The sequence below is a fragment of the Arvicanthis niloticus genome, chromosome 2 (genome assembly GCF_011762505.2).
Source record: "Arvicanthis niloticus isolate mArvNil1 chromosome 2, mArvNil1.pat.X, whole genome shotgun sequence".
NCBI classification, from domain to species: domain Eukaryota; kingdom Metazoa; phylum Chordata; class Mammalia; order Rodentia; family Muridae; genus Arvicanthis; species Arvicanthis niloticus.
Genome location: NC_047659.1, coordinates 118863180 through 118884792, shown reverse-complemented (window position 1 = coordinate 118884792; position 21613 = coordinate 118863180).

Genomic DNA, 21613 nt, shown 5'->3' with positions numbered 1-21613 from the left:
ATCCAGAGCCAGACCCTGATTGTATAAAGGTTTGATTTCTGCACAAAGATGAATGTATCCAGGTAAATCAGTCTTTGCTTTGTATGGCAGATGATGGTGTGGCATGCTACATTAGTATTCTCATAAGCCAATTGTGTAGCAGAAGGAATTCCTGCCTGAGGGTCTCTTAAAATTCTACCAGATGCTTTTCGAAGCCCATCCACAAATTCCTGAAATGGTTCATCAGGTCTTGATTGGTACCAAATAAATTCCCACTGAGATCTCGTTTAGTCAGTAATTGATTCTAAGTATGATGGGCAGCCATTGCAAACTATATGATTCATGCAAGTATCCCAATCTCATTGGCATTATCTTTATATTGACCCTCTCCTAGAAGCATGTTAATATCCAATCTGTGTTACCTGCCCGAGGATTCATCATCTCAGTTCTCTTATTGTTTCACTCCATTCAGTGGTCCAAAGTAAGTAAACTTCTCCTGACAATGTAGTTTTACTATAGTTTCCCAATCTTGGGGTATTAAATTTGCTTCTATCACAGTATACAATAAGCTTGCATAAAGGTCTGTACTGTGCTACAGTTGTTTTAACTTTTGTTATTACTGTTGCAACCATCTCCACCTGCTCAGTGACAACTACAAACATTGGTGGTGGTTGAGAAGGCAAGGGATCATTGTCATGGGTTGTAGAGTTGAGGATATAACATCTGATTAATCTACATAGACATTATATTTTCCTTACTAACATGTAAGTTTTCCCAAGTTCAGTAGCCATTTGACTTTGGCAATAGAGTTCATCTGTACTGGAAGGTCTAGGTCTGTCCTCTGTAGGACTCAGTGTGTGTCTCTGGATCTCAGTGTGTGTCTCAGGAGTCTTCAGTCAGATAAGGTGTCAGGAAGAATGTGTTTGGTGCCCCAGGCAGGTTCCAGGAGATGGCATTGTCTCCCTGGATTTGTGGGAGTACCTGTAGTTTGATCACAACAGGGAAGCAGTACCCCAGCAGGGGGATGTCTGCAAAGGCCAGGTAGCAAGCAGTAAGCTACTTGGGAGCAAGCATGTCATGGTCAGTCATTTTGATCCTAGAAAGCAAGGGTGTTTGAGGAAATTAGTCTTAGAAGGCACTTTTGAGTGTGTTCTAAATGGCTGAGGAAGAAAAACATCATGTTAATTATGTATCTGGGTTAGGCAGCAACAGTTTGTCTGTAAAAAGGAAACTAGTTGTTAATTAGGGATTGAAAAAATGGTGGTCAGCATAGTTGGTTTGACCTGTGGAAGTAGATTAGATGACTTTTGAACCTTAAAGAATCTCAAAAGGTTGAAAAAATTTGGATATCTATCACAAATGCTAGGGAGAAAAGGACACATTTAAATAAAGGCAAAAAAATGGGTTGAAAAGCATGAATATTGTTTCAGGCATTTCCGTTAGGGAGAACAAGCGTTAGAAACTTTGGTTACGTGTCTCAGGTATGCTTCTCTGTTGTCCTTGGTGGGTTAGAAGCAGTGGGGGAGGGGCCTGCTCTGCCATGTGGTGCTGTTTCACCACATGGTGGCTAGGTGCTCTAGCAGAGAGGTCTTCTGTGTTCTCCATTTGTTTTTCTTTAGCCAGTAATCCTAAGTGTAGAAAAGGAGGAGAAAGGCCAACCTTAAAGAAATGCTTAAAGGAAAAGCATAGAAGCTTAACATGACAGTCGAGCTAAAAGGAGCAAAAGGCTGTGGAAAGACTGACCTGTGATGGAGAAACATGGAAGCTGGGTTGGAGCTGGCAGTTCCTGAGAGCAGTTCCTCCAGGTCTGGCCTGGAGTTTTCAGCTGGGAGAAAGAAACTGTCTCAAAAGGAAAGTCAAATTTTTCACCCAAAGGAAGAGTCTTAGAATGAAAGTCAGAGCAGATGCTGAGGCCTGAAAGCCAGCTGTTAACTGTGTAGGAGCCCTCTCTGTTGGGCTGGGGAATAGGCAGAGAGTGGAGGCTAGGAAATCCCTGCCATCTTGCCCTTGAGTTGTAGGTTGTAGCTAAAGGTCAAAGGGAAGAAGCTGGTCAGGAACACATGGAGAAAAAGAAAGGGAGGAAGGGAGGGAGGGAAGGAGGGAGGGAGGGGAGAGAGAGAGAGAGAGAGAAGAGAGAGAGAGAGAGAGAGAGAGAGAGAGCCTAGTCTTTTGAACTAGGGAAAAGTTAGACTGTATGTAAGACTCAAGGGGGAGAAGGCTGTCCAAGAACACCGAGGAGAGGAGAGAGAGAGAGAGAGAGGAGAGAGAGAGAGAGAGAGAGAGAGAGAGAGAGAGAGAGAGGCACAGACAGAGGCCTAATCTTTTGAACTAGGCTGGGAGTTACTCACTGTCCTTGAGTTCCATGGATGGGTTCTTCATGGGTGCCAGCGGGGGTACACTTGGAGCTGGCCTTTTCTGCATTCTCCACCAGTTGTAGGGCTGTGCTCGTGTGTAGGTGTGCATCTGTTTGGCTAAGTAGTGAATCCCGTGTTTCTTCCATGCTCAGGGAGGCAGAAGTGTGGGAATTTGACTGAGTTCAGTCCATGTAGCATCAGGAAGACCCTGGGCTATTAGAAGCCACAGGGCTCTGCCCAGGCATGGAGAGGTCTCAGTCTGGTTCCCCACAGGGGCAGAGCTCTCTGGTCAAGGGTCTCCAGGAGGAAGCAGCTTGTTGGAGACCATGTTCTCTGTCCTTGGATCACAATAATAATTTTAGTAGTAATCTAATCTTAGACTAACAAGAAGTAATATTAGGCAGGAATCTAAATATGAGGCTAGATCAAAGAAGTAATTTTAGACAAGAATCTAAATTTTAGGCTAGAACAAGGAAGTAGACTTCAGACATGACAATGACCTTGGACTAGGATAGGGAAGTAGGCTCAGATACTTTGGTCATCCTGATAAGCCCTTAGAAACAGTGATCGTGGGAGTGTTCATGTAGTTGAGTTTAATGCCTTGCTTTTTCTTTGACTTTTTTTTTTTTAATTTATTTATTGTCTTGCTTGTTGTCTTTGTTTATTGTCTTGCTTGGTCCTGGACTATTTGCATCTATTGCATTGCTAGACTCTTACCTAGAAATGACCATAATTCATGCATATAATTAAAATGATATAAAGCATAAAGAAGAGGGGGGATGTGATATGGGGTTCTAGGGCAGGAAAATGGGATAATAAGATGACATCAGTATTGTAAATATATAAAATATTCAATAAAAATTATTTTAAAAAAATGAGCAGCACTGTCTGGCTCCAACTCTCTTGCCACCACCATGTTCTTACTAAGTCCCCATTCTAACAGAGGCACTGACACACCAGAAGCTCTGGTCCAGCACCCACAAAAAATTGGACAGAAATAATTCATGCTATACATTGTCACAGAGATTTTTCTAGGGAAAAGAGCCATCAGCTTCCTTATTAAAAATTTGAAAAAAAAAATAAAGCTGCTGGCCCCTTTAAGACCAGCTTATGAGACAATCAGCTCCTGGAAGGGCTTCTCCAGCTTAGCTTGACTCCTAGTTACAGGTGCAGGGTAACTTATCAGTTTCAGTTTCTGCTGTGCACATTAAGACTGACTTTTAACAAGTAAATTAAACCAAGGGGGGATAGCCAGCAGATGAAGTTTTTACCATTTTTAATTTGAACATGAAACAGAGAACAACAATCATTCAAACAATAAAAATGAAAAAAAAAAACAAACAAAAACCAGAAAATTGATACACATGGAGAGATTCATGTGCCAAAGACAGAACTAAAGATTTCTCTAGTAGGAGCCAAGAGAAATCAGGATGTCTTCCAATTTCCTCCTCTTCCTATGAGAGCTCTGAATATCTTATTCTAGATCTAAGTCATCTCCTTCTTTAGGAGTTGGAGGAGCATTATTGATAGCTACTCCTCAGTGCCCTGCTTTCGTCATTTCTCCAAATTTTTCTAATTCCACCTCTCACCTGAGGCAACTCTTAGATTGAGGAAGAAGGCCGATCTATGATTCTCCTGCTCAATATTTCACTGTCAACTCCTAGGTGAACTCAGCATCAGGTCAACACCTATTCACCCTAGCTGTATCCACTTAATGCACCTTCTGCAACACAGCCTCCAAAAGATAGCACTAGCACCAATGCCATTTGTTGCTTTAATGTGCAGGATACTTTTCTTCCATTTTCTGTGGAGCTCCACCAAGACAGCTTTCTCAATTCTTCTCCCACCCCCATTTTCAGTCTCTCCTTTGCGTGTCATCTGTAGCTGCCTAGTAGCCACAGACAAAGTGGGTTTACCTGAAGGGGAGCTGGAAATGAAAAAGATGCAGAGGGGTGAAAGAACCATGAAACCAAGATGAAGTTCTCTGATAAAGGCTCAAAGTTTAATTTTCAGCACTTGACTATATAGGGAAATCCCACGAAACCTGTTCTTTGCTTCAGCTGGATTATGTCACAAGGCAAGGTCATCAGGTAGTCTATTATTCTAAATTCCTCTAAAAAGTTGTATGTGCAGCCTGGGCAGATTATTCCACTCAGGTCTAATTACAATAGGTCTATTATGGTAAACGAGGTTTTTCAGCCTGCTTAATGCTAATGGAGGGACAGGGCCACCATAAGTCAACCTATATACTATATTTTTATGAGCTACCATTATCATGTATTTTTCTGGTCTGTATCCTTCTTGAACATGATATAAGTCTCAATTTGTGTCAGATATTTTAGGGCACTCCCCCACCTCTGTTTTATTTTATACCTCATACTTGTAGGCAAGACACAATTTCTGTCAAGATTTTGGGTGGGGTTATTTGGTATATTTGCACATCTTTGATTGACTGTATCAATATTAATAGACACAAGAGGCTATAATGCATTGTTTTATTAACTATGTTCTATTTACTCTAAGTTGTTTTTTTTTTTCATCTCTAATTCGTTTTAAAAGAGGAATAAATCATAGGACAGATAGCCTTCAGCTCTATTTTTAAAACATTGACTGAGCTAGCCAGAGAGGTACTCATCAAGCAACTTTCAAGAAACTTCCTTCCAGATGTAGTGATTGGTGCTAATGAGTTGTGAAAGAAAACATCCTACCATTGTCCTAAAGAAAGGTTATTTCATAACCTTTTTGCCAAAACTGATCCCCATAAAAGGGCAGAACTGAAAAGTTTCTGGAGCCTTTGAAATACCATCCTTAAAGAATTGTTACCCTGGATGTTTTCTGCCCTCTTAGGAACATAAGAAGAGTGAGTTTATGATACAGTTATTGTTAATCTAAAAAGGTATATGCATTTGAAGACCAAAATAAAAGGTATAACTTATGTAGACTGATTATCAACTTAGTAAAATCAAAAGAAGGCAATCTGTGCAGCATTCTATATTTAAGGAATTATATTGAAGGGTAGAACTGTAAGAGTGTAAGAAAGGGTGGATACAGAAGATATTTAGAACAGGAGGAAGTTACACAAGTGTGATCCAAAAAAGTGATAGAGAAAAATCCAGATCTTGGGTCCATTAGGGATCAGGTGATGGGACAGAAGCCATGGATTGAAGAAAATGAAAATATGCCTTTGGTAATAGAAGCAGGTCAGAAGAGATAGAATTGAGCATGCTTGAAGGGACAGGCCACCATAAGTCAACCTATATACTATATTTTTTATGAGCTACCATTATCATGTAATTTTTCTGGTCTGTATCCACTCTTGAACATGATATAAGTCTCATTTGTGTCAGATATTTGAGGGTCACTCCCCCACCTACTCCGTTTTTATTTTATACCTGCATATCTTGTAGGCAAGACACAATTCTGTCAAAGATTTTGGGGGTGGGGTGTTGTCATTGTATTTACAGAGGGAATTATTATGGACCACAAGAAGGGTCAGTTCAGGTGATATGAACCACATTTCCAGGAGTCTTATAGATCAACAATAGACTGCTTTGGTCTGCAACTGCTCTAGGTCTCTGGTCTAACCTAAACATCCCCCTACCACCCCCCTGCACTACCTACCTCCAAATTTCATTTTCTCACCTCTGCTGTTCCCTACACCTGACCTCCCTTGTCTATCTATCCCCCACGAATTTCTTCCCCAGTCCCCATCTTATATTTTTGTTCAATATCTATTTTATTTCTCCTTCAAATAGAGTTTCAACAATTCTTCCTTTGTCTCTCTTTTTTTTGTCAAAGATCAAGGGCATATAAGTGTGTGGGGAATTTCTTGTCTTTGCTTGTATTCCATTGATAGACCTCTCTGTGTTTGTACTAATTCAATATAGATTTTATAACTTTTGCTAGGTGTTACAGGTTGAGGTCGGAGAAGGTAATTCCTACAAAAGTCTTTTATTGTTGAGAATTGTTTTTGCTATGTTGTGTTTTATGTTATTGGGTTATATAAAGTTGAGAAGGGCTCTTTCCATGTCTGTGATAATTTAGTTTGAATTTTGAGAGAATTGATTGAGTCAGTAGGTTCAGGGGACTACCTCACACTATGTACTCAGGAATAATAATAGCCTGTTTGCGCCAGGGTCACAGGCTCTGGATAAAACACTAATCCAGAATCTGGTAGTCCACTAGAACTGCCACCTCATCATGTGAAAGAATCTCAGAATCTAAAATTTTTTAATACAGAATTTACATTTACTTATATTTGCTTAAAATATTAAGGTATAGGTACCTAATGTATAATATATTCTATTCAAACCCATGCAACACTGCCAAGTGAAAGAAAATATTCAGCACATTTAATGTATTTATGTAATTTTTACCAGTGTCATTATGTACTTCTCTTTTGCATATAGGTTCTTCTCAAAATATTTTGAATTTCCTGGTCTTGAACGTAACACAATCTTGGCGTGTGTTTCATTCCTAACTTTGTGGATCTTGTGGCAGTTTCACATATTGGGGAAGTATGTTATAATTATTAAAGTAAATATAGCCCCTCTGTTAGTCCACTGTTTCTAGAGCAGCTATAGTAAAAGGCTTTCCTTGAAGCCTGCTTATATCTTTCTAAATCTAGAGAAATTTGTGACCATCTCTAGATATCCACTCTCACTTCATGGCAGTTACTATAATAGAATTCTGAAATATGCAGGAATCCAGTATGTACTGTCCAGATAAATCCCGCTGAAAGGATGGTCCACAGCACTGTGAGAAGTAAGGACGATGTTCACTTCATTAAGTATCATATGTCAGTTTATATACACCCTTACATGCTTGAACCCTTTCTCATCTCTGTAGCTATTTCTATTTATGTCTCTGATTCTGTCAGTCTGTATGTACCTCTCCCTATGTCTCTCTATCTCTCTATCTCTCCTTCTCTCTCTCTCTCTCTATCTATCTATCTATCTATCTATCTATCTATCTATCTATCTCTCCTCTTTATATGTATTTTGTGTTAACTGGAGGTAGTGTATAGAAATTTGCATGCCTGTGTGTGGACTACAAGGTGCAGTATAGAGTTATAAAACAAAACTCTGTAGCTATGAGGTTCACAAAATGTGTCATTTGCAACAAAATTACTGAGAAACACTATTTTCTATATATATGCAAGAATATTATTTTTCCTTTGAAATAATTATAAGAAATACATATTATTTTCTGTATATATGTGCTGCAACACATTTTGTCGTAATGTGTTAAACAAGATACCAACACAATCCTATTACCAGGATTTGTTTTCATTGTTCTTTGTGATCTACTTCATACCCCTTAGCAAATATTGTCAATCATTTATTTTTCTGTAACTTCTGGATGTAGTTTTCAAGCCTGTTTTTTACTGCAGAGTAGACTGGCACAGTTCTCCAGGGCAGTTGTTGCATTTCAGTAGAAAATCAGCATGCTTTTTATGGTCCTTTCTGATTTTGTTAATTCATTGTTAGTTATACCATTCTTCCTCCACTCTTTTCCATTTTCTTTCCTGGGGAAAATTGTAAGACCTTAAATATTGGAGATTCCCAAATGATATGTTCAAAGTAACCTTTGCTTCTCAAAAATGTAACAGGACAGATGGTCTTGAACTCTATTTTCAAAAATAACTGAGCTAATCAGAGAGGAAATTTCAAGAAGGTTCCTTTCCAGATGTAGTGATTGGTACTAATGAGTTGTGAAAAAAACAATCTTACCATTGTCCTGACAAAAGTTATTTCATAATATTTACCAAAAATGATCCCCAGAAAAGGGCAGAACTGAAGTTTCCTGGAGCCTTATAAAATAGCATCCTTAAAGGCAATTACAGACCATGACCCCGGATGTTTCTGCCATCTCAGGAACATAAGAAGCGTGAGTTTTGATATAGTAATTGTTAATCTAAAAAGGTATACACATTTGGAGGGCAAAATAAAAGTTACAACTTATGTAGACTATGTTTATCAACTTAGTAAAGATCAAAAAAAAAAAAGGCAAGCATGCCTAGCATGCTATATTAAAGGAACTACAGCAAAGAGTTAGAATTGTAGAGTGTAAGAAACAGGTGGACACAGAGGATACTCCTAACAAAGGGAAGTTACACAAGATGTGCACTAAAAAGTGATATAAAAATCCAGATCTTGGGTCCAGTAAAGGTCAAGTGAAAAGACGGGAGTGCAGAGTGACAAAAATGAAAATACTGCCTTTGTTTTAAAAAGCAAGACCCAGGTATAGATAAAATTGAGCAAGCTGTAGGGGAAAGGGCCACAAAAGTCACCTATATACTATATTTTTATTATGAACTACCACCATCATGTATTTTGGGGAGGTATTTTTCTCTGATCTTTAAAGTATTTGGAAACTCTTTTTTAAATGTACACAGTGATCTCAGAGTACATTTACTTTTGCTTATTGGTTATACAGTATGAATATTCAGCCATCAAACCTAAACCAATAAGCAAAGTAAATAGCATCCTTAGGTTGCATTTATATATTGCATAATTTTGTATGTGTTTTTTTGTGTGTGTGTGTGTGTGTGTGTGTGTGTGTGTGTGTCTGAGTGCATATAAGAAGATAAAAGTGTACATGAGCTTTCCATGGGCAAAGGTAGAAATGTACATAATGATATGGGTTTTACAGAAGTGTGTATGTGTAAGAGTAATGTACTTAGCTAAGAATACATCCATGAAGTATTGATAGTACATGTAGCACTGGTAGACAGTATATGTACACATAAATAAGTTGAGTTGCTTACTAAGTTAAAATTTAATTATGTGCTCTGAATATTTCATACTGTATAACCTCAAGCTGGCACATCCTTTTAGAAACTGGATTCTCTATGTGATGTCATTAATTCATTCATGTTTCAAATGTTTTGGGATGTTGTAAGATTTCCTAATCTCTTCTGCCATGTGACCAGCCATTATCATTGTGTATGTTTTGTTTAGGAACCATACTTGTGAGAATCAGCATGCATATATATATAAATGTAGATCATAATATTAAATAAAATGATCATGTTGTGTTCAAGTATTTACTTTATTATTACATGTATACATATATTTTGTCTTGTACACATATATATTTATATGTTTGTATACAAGATACAACTTAAGTAATAGAGGATGTAAAAGTTCAATACTACTAATAGAGAGGGTTAAAATGATGTATGGCAATGAATTGTCAAAAGAGGAGGATAAAAACAGGGATGGATAATCTACAGTAAAGAATTTATTTAAATTCATGTTAAATTACCATTATGGAGGATTTCTAAAATATATGAATGTAAAGTATAAAGTGACCTTTTTGTCTATTGATAATGAACATCACAGTAATGGTTTCTGAAAGATGTAAAAAAAAAATAGAGATCTTGTATGCTGCCTATGAGATTATGTCTTGTTAAAAGAAGAGGAGAGCATAACTGAATTCCCACAGATAACTTCTCAGAACATTCCAGCACATTTGAAGGCTTATAGGAAGTGAATGACTGCCAATAGAGAGAGAGTATGTGCTTTCCAAAGGATGTGCTTTCTTGGCATTATGAAGTATGCAATTGACAGCATGAAAAGCACACACAATTGAGAAAGCAAGATTTAATAGAGTCCTCATGTATTCATAATTGTGTCTACTTCTTGTATCCCTATTCCCCCACCCCACTTGCTCAATTCTATATAGTAGACTCTTTCACATGGCTACTGTTTGGCTATGGCTGTCTGCATCTGGTTCCATCATTGATGGATTCAAGCCTCTGATTTGACATTCATACTAGGTTCCAGCTGCAAATATGTAAGTATTGTGAATACTCCTCGAGTTTGGCTGTCTCTCATGGGATGGTTCACAAGTTGGGACAGTCATTGTTTGGTCATTCTTCAAAAGAAGTTTTATCCAGTCAACCAACCCTGGACCATTGGGGATCACAAGGCTAAACCACCAACCAAGGGCAAACAGAGGCCTCCTACACATTTGTAGCAGATATTAAACTTGGTTTTCATTCTGGGACCCCAGTTCATGTGATGTTCAGAATGAGTCTTCCTCCCAACTTTATGTTGTCTGGAATCATCCTCAAGACAAAACCAGTGGTATCTCTAGGTGAAAATTCTGTTAAGTTAACAACATGGTTACCAACTTCAGGGTCTATTGTACATTCCCCTTCCAGTATAAACTTCCCTTCTGAATTCTCTGTTGTCTGTGTTTCAAGATACATGTTATGTGTTTTCAGTGCTTAAAACTAAAATATTAAAAGACATACAAAGAAAACATACAGGATATATCAAACTTTGGAATAAATTAAAAGTATTTGAATGTATAACCAATATTCATATTTAATATTTCATGTGTGGTAATACAGTCTTGGCATATAAATTTTTTTGTTTTTCTTTCAGGTGAATATAAGTTCCCAAATGTATTATACAATTAATAGATGTTTGTGGTTTGATTTTTTTCAAGATATTCTTTAAGTGTAATGCATAGAAATGTGCAGACATTGACAAAAGTATCCTGTTTTCCATTCAGAGTTCAGATTTAAGGCATTCATTAAACATGAATTTCTGTAGTCACATGGTGTCCTGATCCCTTCCTGTTCTCTGGCACAGGCATTGGAATAATTAATAATGTTCTTTGGCCCATATGACATAGAAAAAACAAAACAAAATAAAAAAGAAAGAAAATCACCATGACTTCTTCATACGCATTAGATTCCAAGACATGTAATATATTCAGGATGGTGGAGATAGCCCTGCTCCAAATAATGTCTGAATCATATATAAACTGGTCCTTGACCTTAAACACTCATTTATATTTGGATTGCCATTTACTACAAGGTTTTAAAATTTAATGTGGGCAGGGTGTTCTATAATCAAAAGCTTTATTTTCCCTTGATAGGTGTTCATTGAGTGTTTATTTACAGGGTAGCTGGTCTTCTGGGTGTTCTGATATGGATATTCTCTCACTCTTTTTGTACTATTGTTGTTGGTGGACACTTTTCTATGACAGAAATTTTATGACTACAGAACCAGATAAAATACAAACTGATACCACTTGTAATATGTACACATTATACAGAAGCAAACCCCCATCTTACTCAAATGAAAATCAACATGGAGTTCCTCTGCTTTATCCTTGTATTATTCTAACTGTAATCTGAGAATTATGTTTTTGTCAGTTCATATTAAAAATGCCATATAGAAATGTGGTCATATGTGTGAGAGTTTGAGAAAAGTCTTTTTATTGTGTAGAACCAAAGAGAAAAAGCAAATTATAAAGTCTTAATAATACACATATTCTCCTAAATTGATGGATTATTAATGACTGAGAATTTTCAGAGGTTCAGAGGTAAGAACAAAGAAGGCATAGAAGTGTTTGTCGCATTAGGAATTGTCAAAAGCTGTCTATGAAATGCTAAGGGAACAATAGCAGTCCACAGGAGGTAGAGGGAATGAGGAAACTGGGAGGAAGAATAGAGGGGAAGAATGAAAGAGGGCAGAAACAGATATGGGAATTGACAGAAGAGAACTACAGACTATTATGAAATTGAACAGAAATATGTAGCAGTGAGGTAAGGGGAACTAGAGAAGAGAGCCACTAGAAAGTTCCAGAAGCTAGGGAAGCGAGAGGTTCCCAGGAACCTATGTCCTGACTTTAGCTGAAATACCCAACAAATGGAAGTTTCCAACAACATGTAGAGACTACCTCCAGTATTTATGCATGACCTCCATTTGTAGGATGGGGCCACCTACCCATCTCAAAAGTTTAACTGAGATTTCATCTAATCTAAAAGAAATGTGGGGACAAAAATTTGGAGCAGACACTGAAAGAAAAACCATCCAGAGATTATTCCACTTGGGATCCTCCACCTGAATAACACCAAACCCAGACACTATTGCTGATGCTGAAAAGATCTTGTAGACTGGAGCCTGGGATGACTGTCCCTTAAGGGGCTCTGCCAGCATGTGACTAATACAGATGCGATACGCTACCCATTACCTTGACCCATGGGAACCTCAATGGAAGTGTCAGAGGAATGACTGACGGAGCAAAGAGTATTGTGACCACATAAGAAGAACATTATCTACTACTTGACCTCACCCAGAAATTTCTGTGATGAAAGCACCAAACAAAGGGTATACATGAAGTGATCCCATAGCTCTAGCTACATATGTAGCAGAGGATTGACTTATCTGGCATCAATAGGATGTGAGGCATTGGTCCTGTGGAGGCTTGATATAACATCATAGGGGAAGCTAGAGTGGTAAGGCAAGTGTGGGTGGTCTGTGGAGGAGCATCTTCACAGAAGCAAATGGTGGAGGAGGGTATAGTGTATTTAGTGGAGTGGAAACCATGAAGTGGGACACTGATCCACAGTGAGTGAGTGTCAGCCAACAGAAAAGGAAAAGTTCTTCACCAATCTTACATATAAGTAGACTAATATCCAAAATATATAAGGAATTTAAAAATTAGACATCAAAATGAAATAGCCCAAATGAAATGGGGTACAGATTTAAGCAGAGGACCTTAAAAAAATAAAATTCTAATGGCTGAGAAGCACTTATAGAAATGTTCTACATTTCCAGTCATCATGGGATGGAAATCAAAATAACTCTGAGAGAAAAGAATGGCTAAGATCTAAAACTTAAATAATACTTCATGCTACTGAGCACATGGAGCAAAGGAAATAATCCTGCACTGATGGTAGAATCCAACTTGTATAACCACTTTGAAATCAATTATTGGTTTCTCAGAAAATTGGGAAAAACTCTAGCTCAACATCAGCTATTCTACTCCTTGTTGTAGACCCAAACAGCACTTTACTGCACCACAAGGACACCTGCTAAACTATGACCATAGTTTATTTATTCATAATAGCCAGAAAAAGGAGACAACACAAATGTTTCTCAACTGAAGAATGATTAAGAAATTTGTACATTTACACATCTTGACTGTTTTTGCTCAGCTATTCAAAAGGTGATATCATAAATTCACAGACCAATGGAAAGAATTACAAAAGATTATACAGAGCAAGAATCCCCCAAACTATAAATCACACATGGCATGTAGTGTAGCCTTTATACGTGGATATTAGACATAAAGCACAGAATAACACGATACAATCCACAGTCCCAAAGAAGCTAAATACTCAATATGGCACAAGGGAGGACTTTGAATTTCACTGAGAATGAGAAATATATAGATATATGGGGTTGTATGGATATAGGGAACTGGGTGGGGAGGTATAGTGATTAGGAAAATAAGAAAGACAAAATGTCAGCAGGATGGTAGGGATAACTGGCAGAATAGAAAGTGGAATTGGTACTGGGGTGGAAGGTTTGGGTAATCCCCTAGATAAGTTAAAAGCTCATCTCAGTGGAAACTCCCAACAATCTCTGAGGGTAACTCCAAAAAAGACATCTAGCAGTGTGTGATATGAACATAAAATAGTCAGAACTTAAATCAAGACAAGTCCAGTGAGGGACGGAATTCAAACCCAGCTGAAACTATAATTTTCTTGCCTACAAGATTTGATGGAATAGAGTAGGCAAAAATTGAGGGAATGTGCAACCAATGACTGGCCCAACTAGAGGCCATGCATGATAGGAGAACCAAATCCTGAAAGTATTAATCATAGTCTTTTATAATTTAAGACAAGAACCTACCATAATTGTCATCTTACAATCTTTGGCACAGCAACTGATGTAAAAAGTGGTAGAGACCCACAGTTCAACGCATAAAGTGGAAGCTTGGATAACTCTATGGATGAGCAGCAGGCTATTATAATGTCAAATGGTCTTGGACACCCACATAAAACACCACAGAATCTACTAACCAGTGCCTATAGGGGCTCACAGAGCCTGACCACTAACCAGACAGAATGTACTCTGCACATAAGTAACACATTTTCAGCTTTGTCTTCAAGTGGGGGCTCCTAAGTTCAGGAATGAGGACTGTCCCTGAATCCACTGACTTCATTTGGATTTCTATCCCATACCTAAGCTTTCTTGTCTATCTTCAAGAGAAGTATGCATCCAGTCTCATGCATTGTGATATGCCAAGGTGTCTTATAATATCCAAGAAGCCCTCCACTTTTCTATGGAGAAATGGAAGGAAGTATGAGGAAAAGTGCAGGTGAGAGGGGGGAGTAAATTGGAGGAGAGGAGGGAACAGAAGCTGAAAACAAATGGAAAGTAAATAATTAATGAAGAAGAAAAAAACTTCGGTCAAAATTCTGTTCCTGTGTGGATGAGCAGTTTTTGACCTTGGCTAGTCAACCCTCTCCAATAAACCTCTGTTGATTGCATCCAGATATGGTTTCTTGTGATTTTTGGGTGGCCATGATTTTTCCGAGACTTGAGGAAGGGTCTCCCGCTTTGAAGGTCTTCATTTGGGGCTTGTCCTGGATTTTGCGACCACCTAATCCAAGAACCACATTGGGAGGTGAGGGAACACTGCGGTTTTCTGTCTGGTTTTTGTGTGAACTTTTGTTCTAAATTGCATGGTTTCTGGCTTTTCATGTGCTGGGTTGTCTAAATCGTCTGATTTCTTGTGTACCATTTTGTCTAGGTTTGTCTAAGTTGTTTGTGCCCGTCTGTCTGAATTATTTGGTTTCTGAAAAATGTACTTTCATTTTGGACTGGCAGCGTGTTTCTGTCTCGTAAGGGGCAGTAAAACCGTTTCTGGGTCTCAAGAGATGATAAACGAGTGGACTGGCAGATGTGTTGTGAGGTCACTAGCTGCTGCACCCTAGAGACATCCGGGGGTTCATCTAGGTGCCAGAGAGATGTGGAATCCCTCTCGGCTGGCACTGGCAATTTGAATGGGCTTTTGTTAGTCTCTTTGTATGTTAACAATGGGGCAGAGAGGAAAGGTCAGAAATGGCCACCACGCCTAGGGCAAGCACTTGTTATGCTCTCATGGCAGTAGTGTCCTATTTTTGGGTTGTTCTTGCTGGCATGTTGAAATCTGTTAGGCTTGGTCCAGCATAGGCTGGCCAAGTCGTCTGAATCTGTTAATCTGAATCTGTGAAGACTGACCACTTGTTCTGGTTATTGGAGTCTTACTTGAGTGAGGCAGAGGCAGGTGGAATTCTGGCCATCTTCCTATGCCGCTTATTGTGTAACTTGGTCTCTGTGCCCGTGGCAGGCCGCGAGAAACTGTCTGTATCACCTGGTTTATGTGCCACCTGTGAGAGGGGTGAGCTATCTGTGGTGGTGTGGTGTGTGTGTGTGTGTTCTTGGCAATTATCTCTGTGTAAGCCATTAATCTGTGTTAAACATCCTGAGTAAAAAAGAGATAACATGATCACCAGCAGAGAGAGATGAAGCCACCAGTATAAAGAGTGCTGCTTCAGAGCAGAGAGGCAGGAAGGTCCTTTAGTAGGGGAACAAACCACGGTTCAGGTTTGGACAGCCTGCCTACCACATGTAGGGTGTCCTCGCTCCAGCCCGCACTTGGCAGGCGACAGCTGTGGTGGCTTCCTAACACAGCCCCCCTTGAACCACACACCACCATGCACGTTGGCCGCCAAGTTTGGTGGGTGTGGTTGTACTGGGGACCTCCGGGTCGCTGCTGTATTAAATCACTGGCTTTCCACCTGACACCTAATGAAGATAGATAGAGCCCAGGGTGGTAAAACCTGGCAGTAGAGCCAGGGCAGCTGGACAAACAGCCCCAGCAATATTATTCCACCTGGAGTTTAATTATATATTTTTTATTAAAAAATAGTGAGTGAATAGAGCTGAGATTTTGAAAAAGAAGAAAAAGTGAATAAGTAGCACTGAGACAAATCATGTGACATGACTCTCAGCTTAACGCTGAACCAACAAACCCTGCTCATACAGGTCAGCCAGGTCAGGCAGGTTCCTACTACAAAAAGTTACAGGCTGTCCTGATTCAGAGAGCCAAAAGAATAGGCCTCTATTTTGGTACAGATACAAATTTATAGTAAAAAGTAAGTTAGTTATCAAAGCTAGATAAGCCAAGGATCCCTCAGAACCCTAGATCTAGTGGCCCAATATAGTCACCTAGATAAATCTAGTGGAGAATACCTCCCCCATAAACGCCTTTTTTTTTTTTTTTTTTTCCGCAAGACCCTTGTAGGTTCTGGTCTTCAGGAGTTGAAGAACAAGAAAGGACACCGGAAAAAAAATGTTCCCTCAGATATGGGGACCCCATCAATTGATCAGTCATGGTCAACAGCGGGTTACAGAAGGTAAGGACCCGAAAGGCCTTCCAGAGCCTATTGATAGATCTTGAGAGCAAGCGAGCTATATGAGACCCTACTAATTTTTGACCAAGGCAAGACGAGGTTAAACAGGGAGGCTAGAGAGACACAAGATTAAGTCATTAAAGGTTTAGTGTCAGTCTAGAGAAGAGGGGTAGAAAAGGTTTAGTATAAGTCTAGAAAAGAAAACGAGTGGAGAAGATAAAAGGTTTACTGTAAGTTGCTGAGAACTCTTTAGGAAAAGAGTAGAGAAGATAAAGTCTATAGAAAGAGGAAGAAGGAAAGGTGACAGGAAAAGAATTTACAGAAAGCAGAGAAAAGGGACTCCATCAAAGGGAGATAAGAAACTCCTTGACAAAGACCAGTGTGCACATTGCAAGTAAAGGAGCCAGCTTTGGGGTCCGAGAGGGCCCTAACAAATAACAGCCAGGACCAGGAAATCCCAGGCCTTGAAAAAACACCCCAAATTGTGAAGATATTAGCTCTGTGTGAAAGACAGCGATTGAGATAGATGGGGCAGCTTGGAGCCACCCAACTCTTGATACACACAGGGTTCTCCTCCCAGCCAATGGGCCAAAATGTATTCATGGACTACCTGAAAAATGGTGGACTAAGAGATGGGCTGGATAGTCCCATTCATTTATGGTCCCATCCTAGACTGTTCCTACCCTCTGTCGGGTTGAGACTTACTCCCAGGATGGGGGTCTAGATACACCTTCCTACCTGACTGGCCTGCAACTAACTGACAAGAACTCATGGGTAAGGAAGGCTTCGCTACTGACTCCCGCTGGGAGCTGAGGTAACCTGCTTTAAACAGACGGGAAGACAGTTTTCTTGCTCCTGCTGGTCAGAGCAAGCCCGCCCTTACTGGGGTGGACGCATCTGTGGCTGACTCCCCACCCCTGGGATCATTTTGGTGCAGAAGAGCACTTGGAATTTGGGCGACAAGAAAATCAACATCTGCATGGACAGCAAGGTATGCTTTTGCAACAGCCCATGTCCGAAGGCTATATCCAAGATAGAACCCTGATGAAGCAGCAGCTGTAAAATTACTTTGCCATGACACCAAAAGGGAGGAGACTCATGGCCTGAGACAATAACTGACAGATCAGTGGCTTTAAATACAGAGCCTTCCCGGTTTTGGGCCTAGGAGATGGCCCTCACTTAAACACAGAAGTAAAAGAAGAACCTCAGATTGCTCGCCATCCTGCTAGCTACTATCTAGAGGAAAAGATTCAATCGTGCACACAAAAAGGGGAACTTAGTCCCCAGAAAACAAAAGACTACCAGGCTAACAGTACCAATGGGACTCTTAAGCTATGAGTGCAACCAAGCAAGCCCAGAGATTTAAAAAGCATATAATGGACTCAGTTTTGGGCCAGAGAAATAATAAGACAGTATAAAGATATGCAACAAGCAAAGGATTATGAGACTTAGATAAATAAAAAATACCTAGGAGAAACAGCCTAGAATAGGGACCTTCCCGAGGTTTTCAAGTGTACTAGGTATTAGATCAGATAGCATTTTTACTTTTGTTTTTAAGTAGTCAGAATTGTCAGAGATATAGAGACTATTAGAGGTTCCGCTGTTTATACTGTCTCCTAAGCTCAGGGTCAGTTAGAGAGAATATACAGAACACTAAAAACTAAATTTCCCATCGGGACCTGGCACTGGCTAGAGTGTCCTTGTCCTTGTTCCACACCCAGAGTGTCCCCTTTTGTTGTGAGAAGTATTTTTCAGGCTACTAATAGGTACTGCGCTGGTGCTGTTGACCATCTGACCTCCTTGAAGTTTCACCAACACCACCTGCAACCTGATGCCACTAGAGAACATCCAGAACAACTCCCTGCTGCTTAGCTCAAGGTCCTCTTCTATTCTACAAGGCCCAAGAACAGCAGACCTTGACTCTGAGCATCCCACCCTAGAGGCGCAGGGGTAATGCTGCCTTAGATGTGGGTTAGGGTGTGTACACCAAAGGTTATATGACACAGCTTGTGATTCCAAGATTGAAATAGAATGTGAATCTGCTGAGTTATATAGATTTGTTCCTTTTGCATTTTCTCTTCATTATATATGTGATTATATGTATATGTAAACAAACTATGTGGCATAAATATGTAAAGTCGAGCACAACTTTTAACTTTCAACTTTTTAGTGTGTTTTGAAGAATAAAACTTTTGAGAAACCCCCTAGCCAATAAATAGAGGCCCGAAGGATCTCTGTTACGATACTTAGTGCCTAAGATTGATAAATGGTGACTTGCAGTTCAAGCTTATCCCTTTATATATCTACTTCTGTCTTAGATGAGGCCACAGATTAATTGGTGTCTTGTCCAGCTAGTTTCCCCTAGGTTTACTACACCCTACAGGTACTCCTTGAACGTGAGTTTTTGAGATACACCCTAGAACGTTCCACAGAGAGCCTATTTTCCTTGACTCCACTGTTACATAGAGACTCGGAGTGGCCGCAGTTGGAGACAGTGCTTCTGAAGAGGACTAGATTTGCTGTTTCTTAAGAAGGAGGTCTGTGTGCTGCTCTAGAGAAAACAATGTTATCTCTATGTAGAAAGACCATTAGGAGTGCTAGAGAGTAAACTCAGAGAAAGGTTAAGACCCAGAGACAGAAAGTAAAGAGAGGCACAGCAAAGTTGATTGAGGTTGGTTCAATAAGTCACCTTGGATGACACCCTATTATCTTCCCTTGCTGAACCCTTGTGAAACAAGGTCCCTTACATTTTAAATAGATTAATAACTTTTGTTAGATAAAAGGATAAGTCTGTTCAGCTTTTATGTTGCACCAATTCGAAATAGAGCTTTAGGTCAAGAAATGAAAATTATGATGATCTGAGGTCTAAGTTTTGATTAAAACTTTCATTAGAGAAAATGGGGGATGAAGAGTGGGAAAAAATATAAATTATAAAGATATATATTATATATATATATATATATATATGCCTTTTTCTTTACCCCAGACCTGAGCAAAGAATGCAAGTTCCAGAAAGTGAACTGAATGTAGATAAAGGCCTTCACTGCCCAGGATACATTCTGGGTAGAGGACATTACCCTGAATCAGAGACACTTGCTGAATTAACAATTCCTCAGCCTCGGGGGGGAAGGCCCCAAGCAGGAAGAACACATTCCTGACCACAAAAAGATGCAAGTCAATCTAGGTAGGGCTATGGCCAAACAATGGAGAAATAGTTAACCTGAAATAGTTGGTATGACTTGGGTATGGGCACAGTGACATTGTTAAACTACATTCTTGAGAAGAATGAGTGTGCAGATCGATTTTTTCACATGACTCTCAATCATTTAGGGTGGGTTCCTCTGAAGATGTTCCACTGTTCGTGGTTTTATTCCCCCCCCGCCCCACCACCCCTTGGTCTTTCCAGTTTACAGCTTGCTGATAAAGCAACCAATCATGTGTAACCGCACAAAAATGCAACCATCATGTTAACGCACGAAAATTCTTCCTTTCCCCACTCCATGCTATACCCCCCCCCCCCAGCTTTGCTGGCCCTTTGCAACAATTCTGTCCTGCCGTGATGAGCATTTTGTACCTTGGCTAGTCAACCCTCCCCAATAACCTCTGCTATTGCATCCAAAAAAAAGCCAAAGAAAACTTCAACTATATTAATGACATCCATTAAAAAATCCCTATTTATTCTCAGTTGTTTCTCTATTGGAGTGTTGCTTAGATTTTTTAGGGCTAATACTATGAAATAATCACATATAATCTTAATATTTAAGTTGATAACCATAAAATATGACACATAAATCAAGGCATTAATTTTTCTCAGGAAACTTGGTGGCTTTGATACTTTGTCTAGCAGCTTAATGGCCAGGTATTATACCTCAATTCAGAGTCAGTGGCCACACATCCAAAGCAAGATACAATGGTGTATGTGGTTTTGGAGATCGCACCTAAATAAGGCGGTGTTTATCATATCAAGCAGTTAGGATCTACTTACTATTACCATGTCTTGTCTAGGCAAGGGTGTCAACTGAGAACAGAGATTCATGTATCTGTGTGATCCTCCGCGTGTGAGCCTAGACATTCCCATTTGTTCCAAAATAGCCAAGACAATAGGTAGGCACTTTACCTTGCTCTGGATTTTGTCATCAGTACTTGATCTCAAACCTATCACAAGCTAAGATTGGTGCAACGCAAAAGAAACTGGGTTCAGATTTTTTATTGAAGCATAAGAGCGATCAGGGTGTGTGAGTAACTCACAGCTTTAGAAAGCAAAAACAAACAAAAAAAGACAAACAGAATCCTCTCAGAATTGAAAGTGTGTCTGTACCTTTACTCTACTGTTATTCTTGCTAGCCAACTAAGATTGATTCTCTAGGTTATAAAAATATCACATGAGTAGACATAAAGTATTTTGATCTCTAATGCTCACTACAGGCTTGTTCTTTTTTTCACATATCTATCCTCTCAAGTTAAAGATTGCAATGAGTGTGTGTGGTTTGAGATCGCCCTGAATAGGGTAGTGTGTAAACTCAAGTTAAACAAATTTCCGGTCATAGGAGAGGATGGTCATTTCCTGTACTGTCCTAATGGATTTGACCCTCTGACCAACTCAGAGTGTAAGCCAGGAGCCAATTACAAGTAGCTTGTTTGCACGATGTAAAACTGGTGCTATGATTTGTGGACAGAACTCCACCAGCATTGTCCCTAATTCAATGTGGTCTCAGAAGTTTTGCCTCTGAAAGAGGAGAAAGTAACGTCCTGTTTCCCCTAAATACCAGTCTTCCATGAGCAATAGTTCTCTTAACCTTGGAAGTTCTGAACTCTCAGGACCCAAAAGACAAAGAGTTTCTGGCACACAAGGTGTTCAACTGGAATTATGTAGATTGAAGGCCAAGAACACTGATATTTAATGTTAAGAGGATTGAACAACCTAAGCAAACTCAAATAGGAAGAGTTGTTTAAATTCTTTAATTTAAACAATTAATATTGTTTAAAATCTGGGTGAAAAGATAGTCTGGAAACTGTAATAAAATAAAAAGATGGGGGGAAGTAGAGAGAAGATGGAGATTTTGGGGAA